We start from the raw sequence: 17,500 nt of genomic DNA, 5'->3' as shown, positions 1-17,500 counted from the left end.
ATACACTGTATTTATTACCGATTTATTGCAACGTCTCCAAATCGGATAAATCTTTACACTTACACACCATCCTTTAACTACCGAGTTTATTATAAAGCCAATTAAATCACACATCTACAGTAACTGATCATACTTCATCCTACTTGTTCGGGTACGTGAGGGTTTCCTGGTGGACATATTGGCTTTAAAATAATTTCGCTTAATATTCAGGACTTGCAAAACTTTTCCTTCTCCTGATTTGAGTGCTTAAGATTTCTAGACCCTTTTTCAAATACATATTTTTCAAATATTTGTTCAAGCAGGGAAAAAAATAAGTATACTTTAGTTTAAGCAGACCACTGAGCTGATTAACAGCTCTCCTGGGGCTGGCCCGAAGGATTAGACTTATTTTACGTGGCTAAGAACCAATTGTTTACCTAGCAACGGGACCTACAACTTCTTGTGGAACCCGAACCACATTATACCGAGAAATGAAGTTCTATCACCAGAAATAAATTCCTCTAATTCTTCATTGGCCGGCCGGAGACTCGAGCTCTGGCCTAGCAGAGTGCTAGCCCAGAACTCTACCGACTCGACCAACGAGGAACTGTTCAAACAGGGAATCAATATAGTAGTTATTAAAACCTAACGCCATAAGACTATTACCGACTCGTCCTACGAAGAACTGTTCAAGCAAGGAATCAATATAATAGTTATTATAGCTTAACGCCATAAGACTAGTACATTGACAGTGATTAAGGAAGCATCGTAAGTTGAGGACTGCCGGGAGATGTGTTTTTAAAAACGACGAAAACAACGTGGAAGAAAAGGAGAAAATCAAACACACCTCCTTTCCAAATGTCGTATCTCGGGGCCCTCGCCTCGCCAAGTCTTTCGGAAAAAAACCTAACGACCACACACACAAGCATTATATACTTGTAACGAACATCATCCAAGGTGATTAAGTCTCCCAGCAGTCTGATCTCCTAAACCCCTTGGCTTTTCTTTGCTATCTTTTTCACACATAGCCAGCTATCATCTTAGTTCTACTCAGCGCATTCATTATAATCAACACCGTACTCCCATATTTTCTCTTTAGGCCAAAAGGGAGCTAGGATCATCTCACTCAGTCTGACTTCAGAGAAAACAAGTGAAAAATGCGGCGAAGTTTCCTCGGCGCAATCGAATTTTCTGTACAGTGTATAATGCTGTATGAAACTTTCAGCCACGGTCCATGAAACTCTCAGCTGAGGCCAATGAAACTTTCAGTCATGGCCCGGTGGTGGCATGTGTAGTTGGCACCTATAGCAGTGACAGACACACGATCATGGCACTTTAACCTTGAATACAATAAAAACTACTCAGGCTAGAGGGCTGCAATTTGGTATGCTTGATGATTGGAGGGTGGATGATCAACTTACCAATTTGCAGCCCTCTAGCCTCAGTAGTTTTTAAGATCTGAGGGCGGACAAAAAAGTGCGGACGGACGGATAAATCTCAATAGTTTTATTTTACAGGAAACTAAAACACGGTCGCTGCCTCATTCATACTTTGACTGCTGAATCGTGGATGAACCTCACGTGCAGTAAGGCTTGGAAAACATTAATCACTTCGTAAACCTACACAGATGGCTTACCGACATGAATCTGTGGAGCATGCTGTGGATATATAAGGTAAAATCTTCGTTATCAAAAATGTTTCATGTCGAAGTAAAGTTTGTGTAAGATTATGTAGGCTAGAGAGTGACTGATTCGAGGTAAATAAGGATCTCAGACCAGTACATCCGATGCTTTTGCGGATGCTTAATATTTGTAAATTATATGTATGGCGCTAAGGGAAAATGTAGGGAAAGCCTAAAATGTCAAGTAGAAAGGCTGAGGGCAGGAAAATTGAGTTAACTGGTTCTAGAGAAGAGAAGTTGAAGAGACTTGTATAAATTTCTACGAGCCTAAAAGAGAAGTTGATAATGAATGCCAGAAAAAGCAATTTTACTAGGGTAATCACAAGCTAGGGATATGAGGTGATGATGTAAGTTCTGGATGAGGATGTAAGTTCCATTTCTTTAGGATAAATAAATGGAGTTGATTCACAGATATTAAAAAGTCAATGTTTTGGAGGCTGATGGTAGAGCGAAAGAATAGTTGCAAAGAACGGTATGACTCTTCGGTAAAGGAAATTTGATTGAATGCCTGGGCTATTGATCTAACTCTTCTTAGCAGTAGCCATGTGTAGTTGTTAAATTTGTATGAAATTAAATTGAAATCATTGTAAAAATCCGATTACGTCTATGCTGCCAAGCAATTTAAAACGACTAGAAAGGTAGATAAAAATTTATTCAAAGGTCTGATAACAACGTTCTTATCTGGTTTGGCCATGCACAGGGAACAAAACGGTAAAGGTCGGTGAACATGGCATCATAATTTGGAAATCGCAGAAAAAGAGTGAAAGATAAACCTAAGTAACATTTGATGAACACATTGCCAGAAATGTTAGGACAAAAAAGGCCTGAAACCCCATAGTAAAGGTGAGAGAAGACACGGCGGCCGATGTGCTCCTGAGGTAGGTACATGAAGCTCTTTATCTTTAGGAAGTATTCTGCACACAGTCTTCATGATTAAAGAGGTTAGAGGTTGAATAAGGATGAGGCTATTTTCTTGTTCCTCTCTGGAACTACACTCTTTCTCTCTCTCTCTCACACACACATATGCATATATATATACATATATATATATATATATATATATATATATATATATATATATATATATAATATAATATATATATATATATATATATATATATATATATATATATATATATATATATATATATATATATATATATATATATATATATATATATATATATATATATGTGTGTGTGCGTGTTTGTTGTGTGTGTATGCACGCACATGCATACCAGCTGTAAATCTTATTTGAATACTTATAAACAATATAAACCGAATGAGTTAGAATTACTTATTAATGGTTTTCGATAATATCAGTTTCTTTTTTTGTTACGGCACAAATATAAAAAAATTATTCTTTCTTTTCATAAGTAATTGAATATTGATAACTAGCAAGCGATGGGTAATTACTTAGATCTACAATTAACGACAGCCATAATTAATGCCATGAAAATGCTTATGGGATATCGGAACACATTATGAGATATATAAATTTATTTCTTTCCTACGACTGCGCAAACTATTCAGGAACGAAAATGAGAAATAGATATTTTTTCAGAACTGAGAAAATAAAATAAAAAAGAAAATGCTCCCTAAAACTCCCATGGTCTAGGAGTATTACTGGTTCGAGTGACGCCAGGAATGTTAAAATCCATCCTCTATAAGACATCGTCGAGGGGAAAGCAATAAATCACAATAATATTTTCCAAACATAAAGACTCTTCTGCCGTAAACATCATTCCAAGCAAAAGTTGGCTCGGGAAGAGTTCCAGTAAAGTCAACCGCGAATTCGAGTGAGTTCATCCGTTGTCTCCTAAAAAGCTCGCTCGCTCTGTCGTTGCCATAAACTCCTAATATCTGGTTCCCTTTCCGAGATTTAGGAGAATTCCGTCTCCAGGGGAAAAAACGGGTATTCGTTCGGATCTCTCTCTCTCTCTCTCTCTCTCTCTCTCTCTCTCTCTCTCTCTCTCTCTCTCTCTCTCTCTCTTATTTGCTTAGTAAATATGCACTGGATTGAATATTTTTTTATAAAGATCAGCGCGTCAAATCATATTTACTTAAATAAGTAAAGCGTGTCTGAACTACAATAAAAGATAAAAATCGAATGTAAAAAAAAAAAAAACACACCAAACGAAGGAAGAAATGAAAATTGGATATAAAAGAACAGGACGTTCTACCCTTGTACTCAGAGGTATCTTTCCAAGTATCGTCCATAGATTAGGAAACAGTTTTTTTTTTTGCCGAATCGAAGGAAAGAGGCCACAAACTGAAAATAACTTTTCTTTGAAAATCAGATAGACCTCTCGAAGGAAACTCCAGAGAGGAATGGGACTCCTAACATCGTTGAAAACTATTTCAGAGAGAGAGAGAGAGAGAGAGAGAGAGAGAGAGAGAGAGAGAGAGAGAGAGAGAGAGAGTATTAAAATATAAATTATAAATGCAGAAAATTATACTTTTACGGTATAGCAAGAGAAACGTGTGTGTGTATATATTATATGTATATATTATGTGTATATATATGTATATCTATATTTATCTATCTAATATATATAAATATATATATATATATATATATATATATATATATATATATATATATATATATATATATATATATATATATATATATATATATATATATATATATATATATATATATATATATATATATATATATATATATATATATATATACTGAAAAATATACAATACACACTGAATGGCTTACTCACGTAAGAAAACACACACACAAAAGACACACACAAACATACTGGATACTTTACGGTAGGTATTAACAGTACAGGTAGCTTAATTTTTATAACGGTACGTTCCCAATAAAAAAGCGAGCATAGACGAATAAAAATTTTACCCATAAGCAAAAATCTTCTTTAATGCATGCATTTATATATACACAATACTTCAAGAAACATATTCGCAAAAATGCAATCGCAAGGGGAAAGATAAAACCCCGTTAGCATTTCTCTCAGGCAAGATAATACACTACACAAAGACTGAACCCAAAAGCCATTCCTTTCGGGGGTATGCCGGAAACTTATACGAACGTCGCGAGTTGCCAGCTAGCCATTTGTATTTTGAATAAACCTACGGACGACATTTTCCTGGTGCAATGGTTTCACTATAAACTTTAGACGAAACTCTCTCTCTCTCTCTCTCTCTCTCTCTCTCTCTCTCTCTCTCTCTCTCTCTCTCTTCCTTTTATAAATCTTGTTCTCTTTGTGACTGTCTGTCTCTTCGTATGGAACACCATTACACTAAATTTCTCCCTCTGCAATTTCTGATCAGGGAGGAGTTCCTCGTTGGACGAATCGGTAGAGTTCTCGGCTAGCACTCTGCTAGGCCCGAGTTCGAGTCTCCGGCCGGCCAATGAAGAATTAAAGGAATTTATTTCTGGTGACAGAAATTCATTTCTCGGTATAAAGTGGTTCGGATTCCACAATAAGCTGTAGGTTCCCTTACTAGGTAACCAATTGGTTCTTAACCACGTAAAATAAGTCTAATCCTTCGGGCCAGCCCTAGGAGAGCTGTTAATCTGCTCAGTGGTCTGGTTAAACTAAGGTATACTTTTCTTCTGATCAGGGAGGAATATATTTAAAGAAGAATTCCTTGTCCTACTTTTTAAAGCACATTCATTACATTGAATAATATATTTATAAAAGCGTTCTTAGTCTTAATTTTTGAAGCGCACTCATTATACTGAATATATTTACAGAAGCATTCGTAGTCTTAATTTTTTAAGCACATTTATTACATTGAATAATATATTTATAGAAGCATTCGTAGTTTAATTTTTAAAGCACATTCGTTACATTGAATATATAATATATTTATGGAAGCATTCTTAGTCTTAATTTTTCAAGCACATTCATTTTATTATATACTTTTTGAAATTAACACAGATCCCTTATGAACACTGGATGCTTGCGTGAGCCCTAAGCTTTCTGCCAATAGAAATAAGTGCGTGATTTAAATTCACTGGAATACTTGACTATTAATGGAAATAAACTTTGAGACAGAGATCATATTTTTGCGACTCAAACAAATTTATTTTGAGTACAAATATACTGTTACATCTATCCATCCATCAATCTATCCATACGCCTATCTAAATCTAACTGCCTATCGATATATATATCGATATATATATATATATATATATATATATATATATATATATATACTGTGTATATATATATATATTATAAAAATATATAGTATAAAAATATATATATAAATCTATATATAATATATATACACACACACACACACACACACATATATATATATATATATATATATATATATATATATATATATATATATATATATATATATACACACACATATATATGTATATATATGTATATATATATATATATATATATATATATATATATATATATATATATATATATATATATATATATATATATATATATATATATATATATATATATATTTACAAACTTACGGCCAACGGATATTCAAAAATTCACTCATCCCCGCAAATGGACATTCATCATGGCATTCTAATCTCATGAATAAGCGAAAAGACGAGAAGCTCATTTTTCCATTAGCATTCATCATAAGATGAGCCGTATAATCGCGATGGCTCCATTCCATCATTTGCAGAAACACTCCCTCGGGAAAATTTTTCGCTGAGAAGAAGAAGAAGAAGAAGAAGAAGAAGAAGAAGAAGAAGAAGAAGAAGAAGAAGAAGAAGAAGAAGAAGAAGAAGAATTGAATTTTGAATTTGGAAGGTTCGGTGCATGATCTCGGTAAATTTTTTTTTTTAATGAATTGGACCGACTGTGATTTACTACTGTTTTCATATGGCAATGGCTATTAAATTTGTCACATTACTGTTAATAATATTAAAAGCAGTTTAACTGCTACGACACCTGAACTTGAAAGTAACATGGTAGGAACAAATTTAAGCCAAATAATTTTGAGTGTACACGACTTCTCTTAGAATCACAGTCAAAAGTATATAAAGTAATTCCACATACAAATTTGACTAATCAAGGCTTTAATAGATATTCCCTGGATACAGTCATTATTTTCCGAAGAAAGTACCACCTCACTCCAGTTCCACTTTACGACCACAAAGATGAAAGTAGAGCATCAAATACATAATGAAATTATCAACTATCTTTCCACATAAATATTGAAATAAACATACAATTCATATATGAATATTCGGACAATACCATTATCGCAAAAAGTAAGTTATCTACAAAAGCGTAAGAAGAAGTTCGCAACTGTCCTGGAGGCTAGACTGCTATCAGGCTTAGCTGTCCTGTAATACTTATATGCTTCATAGGTTGCAAGGTTACGAAGTGAGCCATCATGAGGAACACTTTTTGGCAACCTTGGAAAGAACGGGTAAGGGTGGAGAATCCCTGAAATTGATGAAGTTGAGGCTTAAAAATTCTCTATGGAATAACTTTTTTTGTGTGTGTATTGGGCATCTGAACAGAAACATTTGTATAATTTACAGCCTTACAGTTCCATAAAACTATTGAAGTATCGTTTCAATATTGATACTTCTTCCATATACACATAAATATGCCTATTTATAAAGATAGATAGTATGCTTGTAATATACGCAGTTACAATATATTTGTGAAGAATAACAAAAACTAACAGTCGTCCGTCTTCTCTGGATATACATATTTGATATACATAATATGTATATCACGCACACATAAACGAGCACATATTATGCATTCACAATCTTACGAATTTGGAAGCAACAACGAAAGCAAATAACATTTTTTGCTCTTAGTTAATGAGAGGTCCACTTAACTTTGATTAAGAACTAACATGTTGAAGCAAAACCTAATGTGCTTGCGCCTTCATTCCGACGAAGAAATTACCCTAATGCAGTGCAAATCTCTCTCGAACTTTTACGTTTAAATATATTGCTTTTGCCATTTTGCGGTAGCATATACGTCGCATGCCCATTATTATTATTATATACATTACATAATTATTATCATTATTATTATTATTATTATTATTATTATTATTTCTTTTTACTATTTTTAGAATCTGGTATTTTCATTGCGAACGAGCTTATGGGAGAGCATACCACGTATGAATAGCTACACATATACATCAATTGCCAAAATATATATATATATATATATATATATATATATATATATATATATATATATATATATATATATATATATATATATATATATATATATATGCTATATATCTATCTATCTACCTATGTGTTCTCCTTTTATATATATATATATATATATATATATATATATATATATATATATATATATATATATATATATATATATATACGGAAGGAGAGCAGATAGATAGATAGAGATAGATAGATAGATAGATAGATGAATTTATCCAAATTCTCTCCAAGTTCATTCTTTTGAAAGAGTATCTTCTCGGTTTCCACATTCCAATCTTCTTGCTCACTAAAGAGTAAAAAAATAAAAAAAAATTTCTATTTTTTTTTTCATTCATTCCTTTTGCAACACAGCGAAGTCAATTCCCTCATAAAAATGACGGCCATCTCCGAGGTGAAGCAAAAAATAATAAAATGGTGTCACGCACGCTACCGACTAGGCAGCGCCTGACTGCGGGACCTATGATAATTACTGGACACCCTCGCGGGCCACATTACGTGCCGCCCCTAAATTAGACTGTGGCGGGTCCTCATCGGCGTCGCTGTGAATCCTTACAAACACGAATTTCAAACAGATATAATCCTTTTCAGTCTGCTCGTATGCATGATGCAAACAGGAGAGGAGTGTTAGGCCCGTATGTGCGAACTGATTTACATTTGATTTACAGAAATTTCTTCCCTACCCCCTCTCTCTCTCTCTCTCTCTCTCTCTCTCTCTCTCTCTCTCTCTCTCTCTCTCTCTCTCTCTCTGTAATATATTATCATGTACTCATTCATACAGACATGATTTTCAGCATCCTTAGATACAGACTGTTAAGTACAAGATGCTTAATTAAGACGAGTAGGCAATTAGGGCAATATATTCGAACATTTGTCAGAATAAATTCTCTCTCTCTCTCTCTCTCTCTCTCTCTCTCTCTCTCTCTCTCTCTCTCTCTCTATATATATATATATATATATATATATATATATATATATATATATATATATATATATATATATATAAAGTTTTATTCTTACATATATTTCGGATAAACAAAGATCGCCACAAAGAGTATATAACCATTATAAAGCAACTCTGTAAAAAAAAAAGAAGAGAAAAAATTCTATTTATCATGAACTTCATTTCAAAAAGCATTCGTTGTATGAAAACAAAACTTTACAGCATTATACGCTATGATGGAAGTAAAAAAAAAAAAAGCAATACTCTTGAAACCTTCCATTATTTGATTAAATAAAACGTAGACGTTTTTGCAAAAGAGAATTTTAACATGTATTTCAAGGTAAAATTTCACTAAAAATTTTTCCGTTTCTTTTTTTATTTCAAGTTTATGGTATATGATTAAGGATAAATACCAACCAAAAAAACTTTAAAGTATCGAGAGAAAATCCTTTCATTTTCCTTTCTTTTATGATTTTCACAAGACATTAGTATACAGAAAGAAGAGATGTAAGACAAAATTTCCCAACCAGATTTTAGCAGAATTTTGACCGTAGAAGATAATTTATTACGGATTCGTGACATTTAATGAACGAAGCGTCTATAAACTAATTTTTCTATTCACTTCAAGGAACTACCAGGAAAAAATCTCTCCATATACTCTTCTTGTAAGCATTGCACTTTGCTTTAATGAATAGGCAAAAGTAGATGCTGAAAAAGACGAAATCTGGCCGCGATATCATTGCATATTATTGACTATCGGATCGAGATCACTATGTAGTCGTTACGTGAATAATAAATGAAGTCACTTTCATCATAATATTTATTGAGTGGAGGAGATAAAATAAGCAAGTGACGTCGACATGACAGCGCGAGAGAAACTTAAATGGCAGGGGACATAGATTTTATTAACAAACTGTGAAATCATTCATTATTCACTTTTACAGAAAAGCAATCACAATCTGTGGAAGTTGTGTTTAATGAGTTTTATAAAATAGCAGCTTACGTTGTTTATATCTTCATAACCATGATATTGTGGAACTTTGGCTAAATAAATAGTATTTTTCAAAAAAAAGCAAAGTAAAAAAATTAAGGATATTTACTATAATTTTACCGATCAACACGAATCGTTGCGATATCGATGACCGATTTGAAAAAAATAAACGTGGCTAAGGCAGTTAATTCAAAAAAGAACATTAATGGTTTGGGTTTACCCCTAAATTACAAATACTTTAGTATAATATTTCTGAATAGAAAAGTATTTTACTGACACTGCTTGACAATTTTAACAAAATTAAGTTACAGAAGGAAAGCAAAAAACAAATCTCAGAGAAAAATACTTATTCTTATATTACTAAAGACATTCCTTATTTGCATTTATTTGGATTTTTCCGCCTGGAATTCATTCTCTAAACATTTTCTAAGTGGCTGCAAGGTGGAATCACTCTCAGTCACGGCAAGATAACAGCTATATGATGTCAAACACGAAGGTAATGATATTTGGGTGTAACATTTTTCTTGCTCGAAAGATTAATCAAATCCCCCCCCCACTTTTATTTTGGATATAATGTGTTTTTATCTTTCATGACGATGAAGAACAGTACATGTGGTAATGTGGTAAAGTAAAGTGCAATGCTTACCAGAAGAGTATATAGAGAGATTTTTTCCTGGTAGTTCCTTGAAGAGACAGCTAAAATTCCTGGCATTTATTCGTCACAAAAGTGAAATAGAAAAATTAGTTTATAGACGAAAATCCCGTAGTAAATTATCATCTACGGTCAAAATTCTCCTAAAATCTGGTTGGGAAATTTTGTCTTGGGGATTTATGGTCTTATGGTATGGAATGTCACTTACGGTAATACCTGACTTAGTGCTTCATGATCTCATGATGAGGACCATTATTTTGGGGTAAGGCTTGGCGCAGTGTTTATGATCTTACGAAAAGGAAATTACTCATATTATGCATCACTGGTTTTGTCATCTTCTGTTGTTTGTTGCCAACGATTTCAACCACTCTAAATTTAACTGATCCTCGTCCTGGTGAATAATTCAAATAAATTCGGTTAATGTTTTTAGAAACTAGTAGGTAGCTCAGTAACTGTGTTGTTACTGATTTCAAACAGCCAACGTCAAAAACAAACAGCTTCCCTTTGTATATCAGAACTCTTCTACTCTCAATACTATCTGTATTAAAGTATGAGTCCCGTCACGCATGCTTACGGCTATTGCAAACCTAAATAACACCAATTTTTCAAGCACTGACTGATGCGCTGGTTACTCAACTAGCCCCCCCTCCAACCCCCATTCAAAAAAGAGGGAAAAGAGATAAGAGTTGCCTCATCTGATATTAAAATGGCCATTAAAATGCAATATGTGACAACTCTCAACAGCAAGGCGTTACTCCTCTTTATAAAGTCTCATTAGTCTCTGCTATCACAGATTTACACCTAATGGCCCGGGGCGCCGCTTCCTGCATAAGTTCAAAGTTATCGCTCGCTATCAGTGCCATCGCATTAGAGGGAGAAACAGAAATAAAATGAAAATGACAAATATTAAACCATCGCCTGTTTAAGTGGAGGTGTTCTTTGTAAAACAAACAACGCTGAGTGTTAACAAACACTTCCGTAGTAGGTCCTAGGTCGTATCTTTAAGCAGGGCCGCGACCAGAAAAGGCTTCCATTGATTATTGGAACATTAACCGCGTCAAGACTGGATGGGATCTGAGCATATGCAGGCTTAGTTACTATGTCTTCTATGCACGGGGAGGTCTCTGATTAAACTGGTTTGTATTTATTGATTGCTGATGCCTTTTGTGATGATTTTATCTTGCTAAGACGTCATAAATAAGTTGACCTTGCCTATGGGAAAAAAAAAATATTTATGCTAATTCCACAAAAACTGTATTCACGGAAACTCAAGATATGCAACTATTCCGAAATCCACTCGCCTGTAGGCACACACATGCATACATAACTAAACAGCTTACTTTATATAATACAGAAATGTATTATAATGCATGTCGATGCAAGTATGCATTCAGGTCATACAAAAAATAAGTACAAAAACAATTAATCCAGCGAATGAATATAATGATTATGCGTTTCTGTATATGCTATGACGCATGTACGTGAAATCTAAACAAAACATATGCCAAACTCAGTATACGGGTATATTTTTTATACAAATCTGTACAGTTACTCAAGATTGTATGCATGTTCCAAACTAAAAAATACGCTCAACTCGGCGAATGACAAGAATGCATTTCTTTATACATGTGTGTGCATGTATGCGCGCAAATATACATACTCACGCACCGTACTCAAGCTATTGACTTGCAGATAAACAGAAGCTCCAGCTCAGGAGCCACTACAAACAAATGATCTTTGATCACAAACATGCAAATAAATACTTCCTGAAAGAGTCCAAAGGAACCACGATGCGATTTACATGGGGCTTAATTTAGTGATGGCACGTTGGAAAAAAAAGCATTTGGTACTAAGGAGAACCGCTTATCACAATATCTTAATAATTTTGATAGTGGAGAGAGATATTAGTTAGTGTATTTTCGTCCACTCCAACTTTCACAAGTGTTTCTGAACTAGCGCCAAAAGGGAATAGATAAAATATAATAAGAATATGAATGCAAGAAAGAGTAAAGAAGTTTGCATCAACCGTACACATAGTTACATTCCTTTACACAACACTAACACTGAATGAATAAGTATAATGAATAGTAGGTATTGAAATGGGAGATATCACACAGTAACAAGTAAAAAATGCGCCGAAGAACAATCAAGTTTTCTGTCCGGTGGTGGCCTCAGCCACGGCCCAAAAAACTCTTAGCCGCGACCCATGAAACTCAGCCACGGTCCGGTGGTGGCCTATGTTGTTGGAACCAATAGCGCTGCCCGAAGTACGATTATGGCTAACTTTAACCTTAAATAAAATAAAAACTACTGAGGCTAGAGGACTGCAATTTGGTATGTTTGATAGTTGGAGGGTGGATGATCAACATACCAATTTGCAGCTCTCTAGCCTCAGTAGTTTTTAAGATCCGAGGGAGGACGGACAGATAAAGCCGGCACAATAGTTTTCTTTTACACAAAACTAATAATTGTGTATTCAAATTTCCTAGAAGCTAAGTTTCTAAATATAAACAAACTAAATTTTTCTACGCCAAGATACTGACGTTTATTAATTAATCGTGTTATCTCAATAAATGAAAGACTTTAGTGGGATATAAACAAACTAAATTTTTCTACGTCAAGATACTGACGTTTATTAATTAATCGTGTTATCTCAATAAATGAAAGACTTAAGTGTGCGGATGTTGGCATTTAATTGTAAATAAACTTGGTGTAACTAAATGACGAGATCTTTCAAATACTCGTGATTATATATATCTGTAATCATAAGTAATCTAAAATATATGCATTTACCTTTCTATATATATATATATATATATATATATATATATATATATATATATATATATATATATATATATATATATATCAACATGCGTAATCAGTCATTACGCGTAATGACTGAAATTTGTCATCACGCGTAATGCACTTAAGGGACATTTGATCCCCCAGGAGCTAGTACTACACACGGCGAAACAGTGAGTCACCTACACTGTTTCGCCGGGTTTAGTACTAGTCCCTGGGGTCAAATGTATTTCCGTGTTTAGTACTAGCTCCTGGGGACCAAAGGTCCCTAAGTGCATTACGCGTGATGACTGAAATTTCAGTCATTACGCGTAATGACTGATTACATGTGTTGACTGTAACATATATATATATATATATATATATATATATATATATATATATATATATATATATATATATATATATATATATATATATATATATATATATGTATGTATGTATGTATGTATGGATGTGTGTGTGTACGTGTATTTACATACTGAAAACACTGGGATAAGACTTCTGGCATTATGAAAACTATGAACCTTCTTTACTGAAGTTTTACTTTTAGTCGAAATAATTTGAAAAACGGCCTCAATTTTTACTGTTCACAAACATGCTCAGAAACTTTTAGTGAGATGCATAAAGGTGTTTAGTATTTCGTGCAAGTGTTTAGTCCAGATGCTGCCGAAACGCGTGAGAATTGGCGATGAGTCAAAGCGAACGAAAGCAGGGGAAAGAGGGAGAATATGATGGGAGTGAGAGAGGAGCAAAAACAGATGGTGTAAAAGGGGATGGAAAGAAAAAGACGACCCAAAGAGGAATAGAGAGGGGGAGGAAGAGACGAGGGCGATTAATGAAGTCAAAAGGGTAAAGAGGAACAAGGGCAACGCAAAGAGGTATAAAGAGGAGAGAAGAGTACAAAGAAGCGACTCAAACAGGAACAGAGACGGGATGAGGTCAGGAAAGCAACCCTAAGAGGAATAAAGAGTCGCGCTCGACGCAAAAGGCCACCCGAAGAGGAACGAAGAGAGATAGGAGGAGACTGAGGCGACTCACAAAGAGGAATGAAGAGCAGATGAGGACAAGAAGAAGACGGCGACCCAAAGTGGAATAAAGGAAGGACAGTAACAGGGGGTTTTTGTGACCCAGCTGTTCGTCGCACACAAAAGGCTGCTGCCCTTTGTTTGTTTACGTTATCAACGAGAACAGCAGCAGAAGCAGCACGCTAGACCCCCATCGTATCCCTTCTTTCCCCCCCCTCCTCCTCCTCTCCCTCGACGGCTCCAACCCTCACACGCCCAGGCCTATCTCGAGGGTCGTCCACTGACTCCAAAGCCATCATCCATCTGCCGTTTACATCCATCACCTTCAATCACCTCTCCTACGCTTGGGTGAATCATGTGAGGATGTAGTTCTCTCGCCAGATTCCCTAGCTCCTCCACAGACTCTCTCTCTCTCTCTCTCTCTCTCGTATTAACGTATGAATATTTTCCTTGGGAGCGCGGTATTTAACATTCTCTCTATCTCTCTCTCTCTCTCTCTCTCTCTCTCTCCCCTTTTCCATATTTCTCTTGCAACAACGTCTGACTATCTTCCTTGGGACTGTAATATTTAACATCTCTCTCTCTCCTTTTCTATATCTCTCTTGCAACAACGTCTGACTATCTTCCATGGGATTGCAATATTTAACATCTCTCTCTCTCTCTCTCTCTCTCTCTCTCTCTCTCTCTCTCTCTCTCTCTCTCGTATTAGCACCTATATATTATCTTTAGGCACCAGGCATTTAACATGGTTCATCCCTTGACGTTTAATCGTGAGTTTGGTTTACTGAGTAATTCCTACAAAAAAAAAGAGAGAGAAAAAAAAAGAGCTTTGCTCGTGAGATTCAAGTATTTTAGCCAGGTATACAATATCTCATGCTGAACAGCCTGTGTTACCATAAGCTCAGAAACCTGTTGTATGTTTCCGGTTAATTTGCTGATATTTTGTGTTTTACTCCATTTAGATAATCCAGATTCCTAATGTGGAAGTTCTGAAGTCCCGTTTATTCACTTGGTAGTCGGTCTGGAATTTACACAATGGCATCCCTTGTAGAAATGGCGGCTAATGTTGTGGTTTAGTATTTTAAGCATAAAGAATTCAAGAATATGTCTCACACCTAATACACATGCATAAAATTATGTGCGCGCATGACACACACGCACACACACACTATATATATATATATATATATATATATATATATATATATATATATATATATATATATAGATATATATAGATAGATAGATAGATAGATAGATAGATAGATAGATAGATAGATATATCTTTTCTTCTACAATTCCATACCATACGACACAGTATTCTCTCAGCATTTAGAGAGAGAGAGAGAGAGAGAGGTATCATAAACTGAAGCATCAGTATGATGCTTACTAACAACCTTTTAATAGGAAAAAATTGCTAATCATTTCTACACATTATTTAAGGATATAAAATGCATTTTTTAATACCTTATACTCAGGAAGCGGACCTATTTGAGGATTGGGTATTTTGAAAATCGATCGGGGTTCTCCCACCGGATCCAGTATTGGCTCATGGAAATTAAAGAAAATTCACACCCGAATTGAATATGGAATGGCATTACGGTCTAAGGAACTGCTCTCTAAGATTTCTGTGTATGTACAGAACTGAGCTTCAAAATTTTGGAAATTTTTGGAAACGTCGTCGGTGATCGCCCCCCATATTTTATTCGTGGAAACCTTTTGCTAAAGCACTCACTACTTTTATATTGTTTGAAATTTTACTACCGAAACGGCCATTTATTTATATTCTTAGAAATATCACTACTAAATCGCCCATAACATTTTGTGCTTGGAAATTTGGATGCCAATCATTGAAGCATTGAAATTCATCACTTAAAGGCCCATTGATTTATATTTTTGATAATTCTGTAAATAATCCACTCATTACATTACATTCTCGGAACAGTCTGTATTAATCAGTCAATGAGTTTTGAGTATTTTATCAAATATCGTTCTAATGTTCTTGGTCTCTCCGCAAATCCACCCATTACATGTACTCGAAAAGGTCTCGAAAAAGTCAATGAATTTAGAGTATTATCATGAAATATCAGTAAAACATTTTTGATAATTCCGCGAACAATGAAACATCACATTGCATTATTGGAAAGGTCTTTACACAACCTCCAATGAATTTAGAGTATTTTTAGTTTTCTGAAAAAGAAAACTATTGTGCCAGCTTTGTCTGTCCGTCCGCACTTTTTTCTGTCTGCACGTTTTCTGTCCGCCCTCAGTCATTAAAAACTACCGAGGATAGAGGGCTGCAAATTGGTATGTTGATCATCCACCCTCTAATCATCAAACATACCAAATTGCAGCCGTCTAGAGTCATTAGTTTTGATTTTATTTAAGGTTGAATTTAGTCATAATCGTGCTTCTGGCAACGATATAGGATAGGCCATCACCGGGCCGTGGTTCAAGTTTCATGGGCCGCGGCTCAAACAGCATTATACCAAGACCACCGAAAGATAGATCTATTTTCGGTGGCCTTGATTATAAGCTGTAGCGGCTGTACAGAGAACTTGATTGCGCCGAAGAAACTTCGGCGAATTTTTTACTTGTTTATTAAATATTTTAATATTCTCGTTAATTCCGCAAATAATCAACCCATTACATTATAGTCTCGGAGAGGGTTTTAATAATTAGCCAATGAATAAGGAGACTTTTATTAAATATTTCAACAAACAGAAAAGCATCGCGTCCGAAGCAAAGACAAGTAACATAAAACCAGTTAAATTCTGACGCAACGTCTTCGCTCAGTGCTCTGACAGATTCCTTTTAAGGTTTCTTTTTAAGGTTTCGGTACATTAAAGGTACCTCGTCGCTTTTAACTTTTTATGCCTTTACATAGTGACTTTATTTTTATGATTGTTGGCTGTGTCGTTTCTCTTCGTATCTAGGAAATGTCAGAGCTGTATACCATCGCCCCAATAGCGAGAGTATTAATATATTAAAGATCATAAATTTGATTTTAGAGTACAAAAAGCAAAACATTACAAAAACTATGCAGCAATACATCAAAATGTAATCTGAGAGTCAAACTCTCATTTCGCCTCTCACTATTCTTTCCCCAACACATATACGAGCGTGCTCGTACATACATTCACATACACCTACACACAGATATATACATGTATATATAAATATACATATGTCTATATATATATATATATATATATATATATATATATA

The 17,500-nt window shown here is 34.7% G+C and overlaps 1 protein-coding gene across 1 annotated transcript in view; it reads right to left on the bottom strand.

Annotated features, from left to right (window-relative positions):
* Window positions 1–17,500, bottom strand: part of LOC136839459 (post-GPI attachment to proteins factor 2-like) — a 331,890-nt gene that overhangs the window by 240,804 nt on the left and 73,586 nt on the right. The window lies entirely within an intron of this gene.

This window comes from Macrobrachium rosenbergii, chromosome 6 (assembly GCF_040412425.1).
Source record: "Macrobrachium rosenbergii isolate ZJJX-2024 chromosome 6, ASM4041242v1, whole genome shotgun sequence".
Taxonomy (NCBI): domain Eukaryota; kingdom Metazoa; phylum Arthropoda; class Malacostraca; order Decapoda; family Palaemonidae; genus Macrobrachium; species Macrobrachium rosenbergii.
The sequence above is the reverse complement of the archived record's forward strand: the minus strand, read 5'-3'. Positions and strand labels throughout refer to the sequence as shown.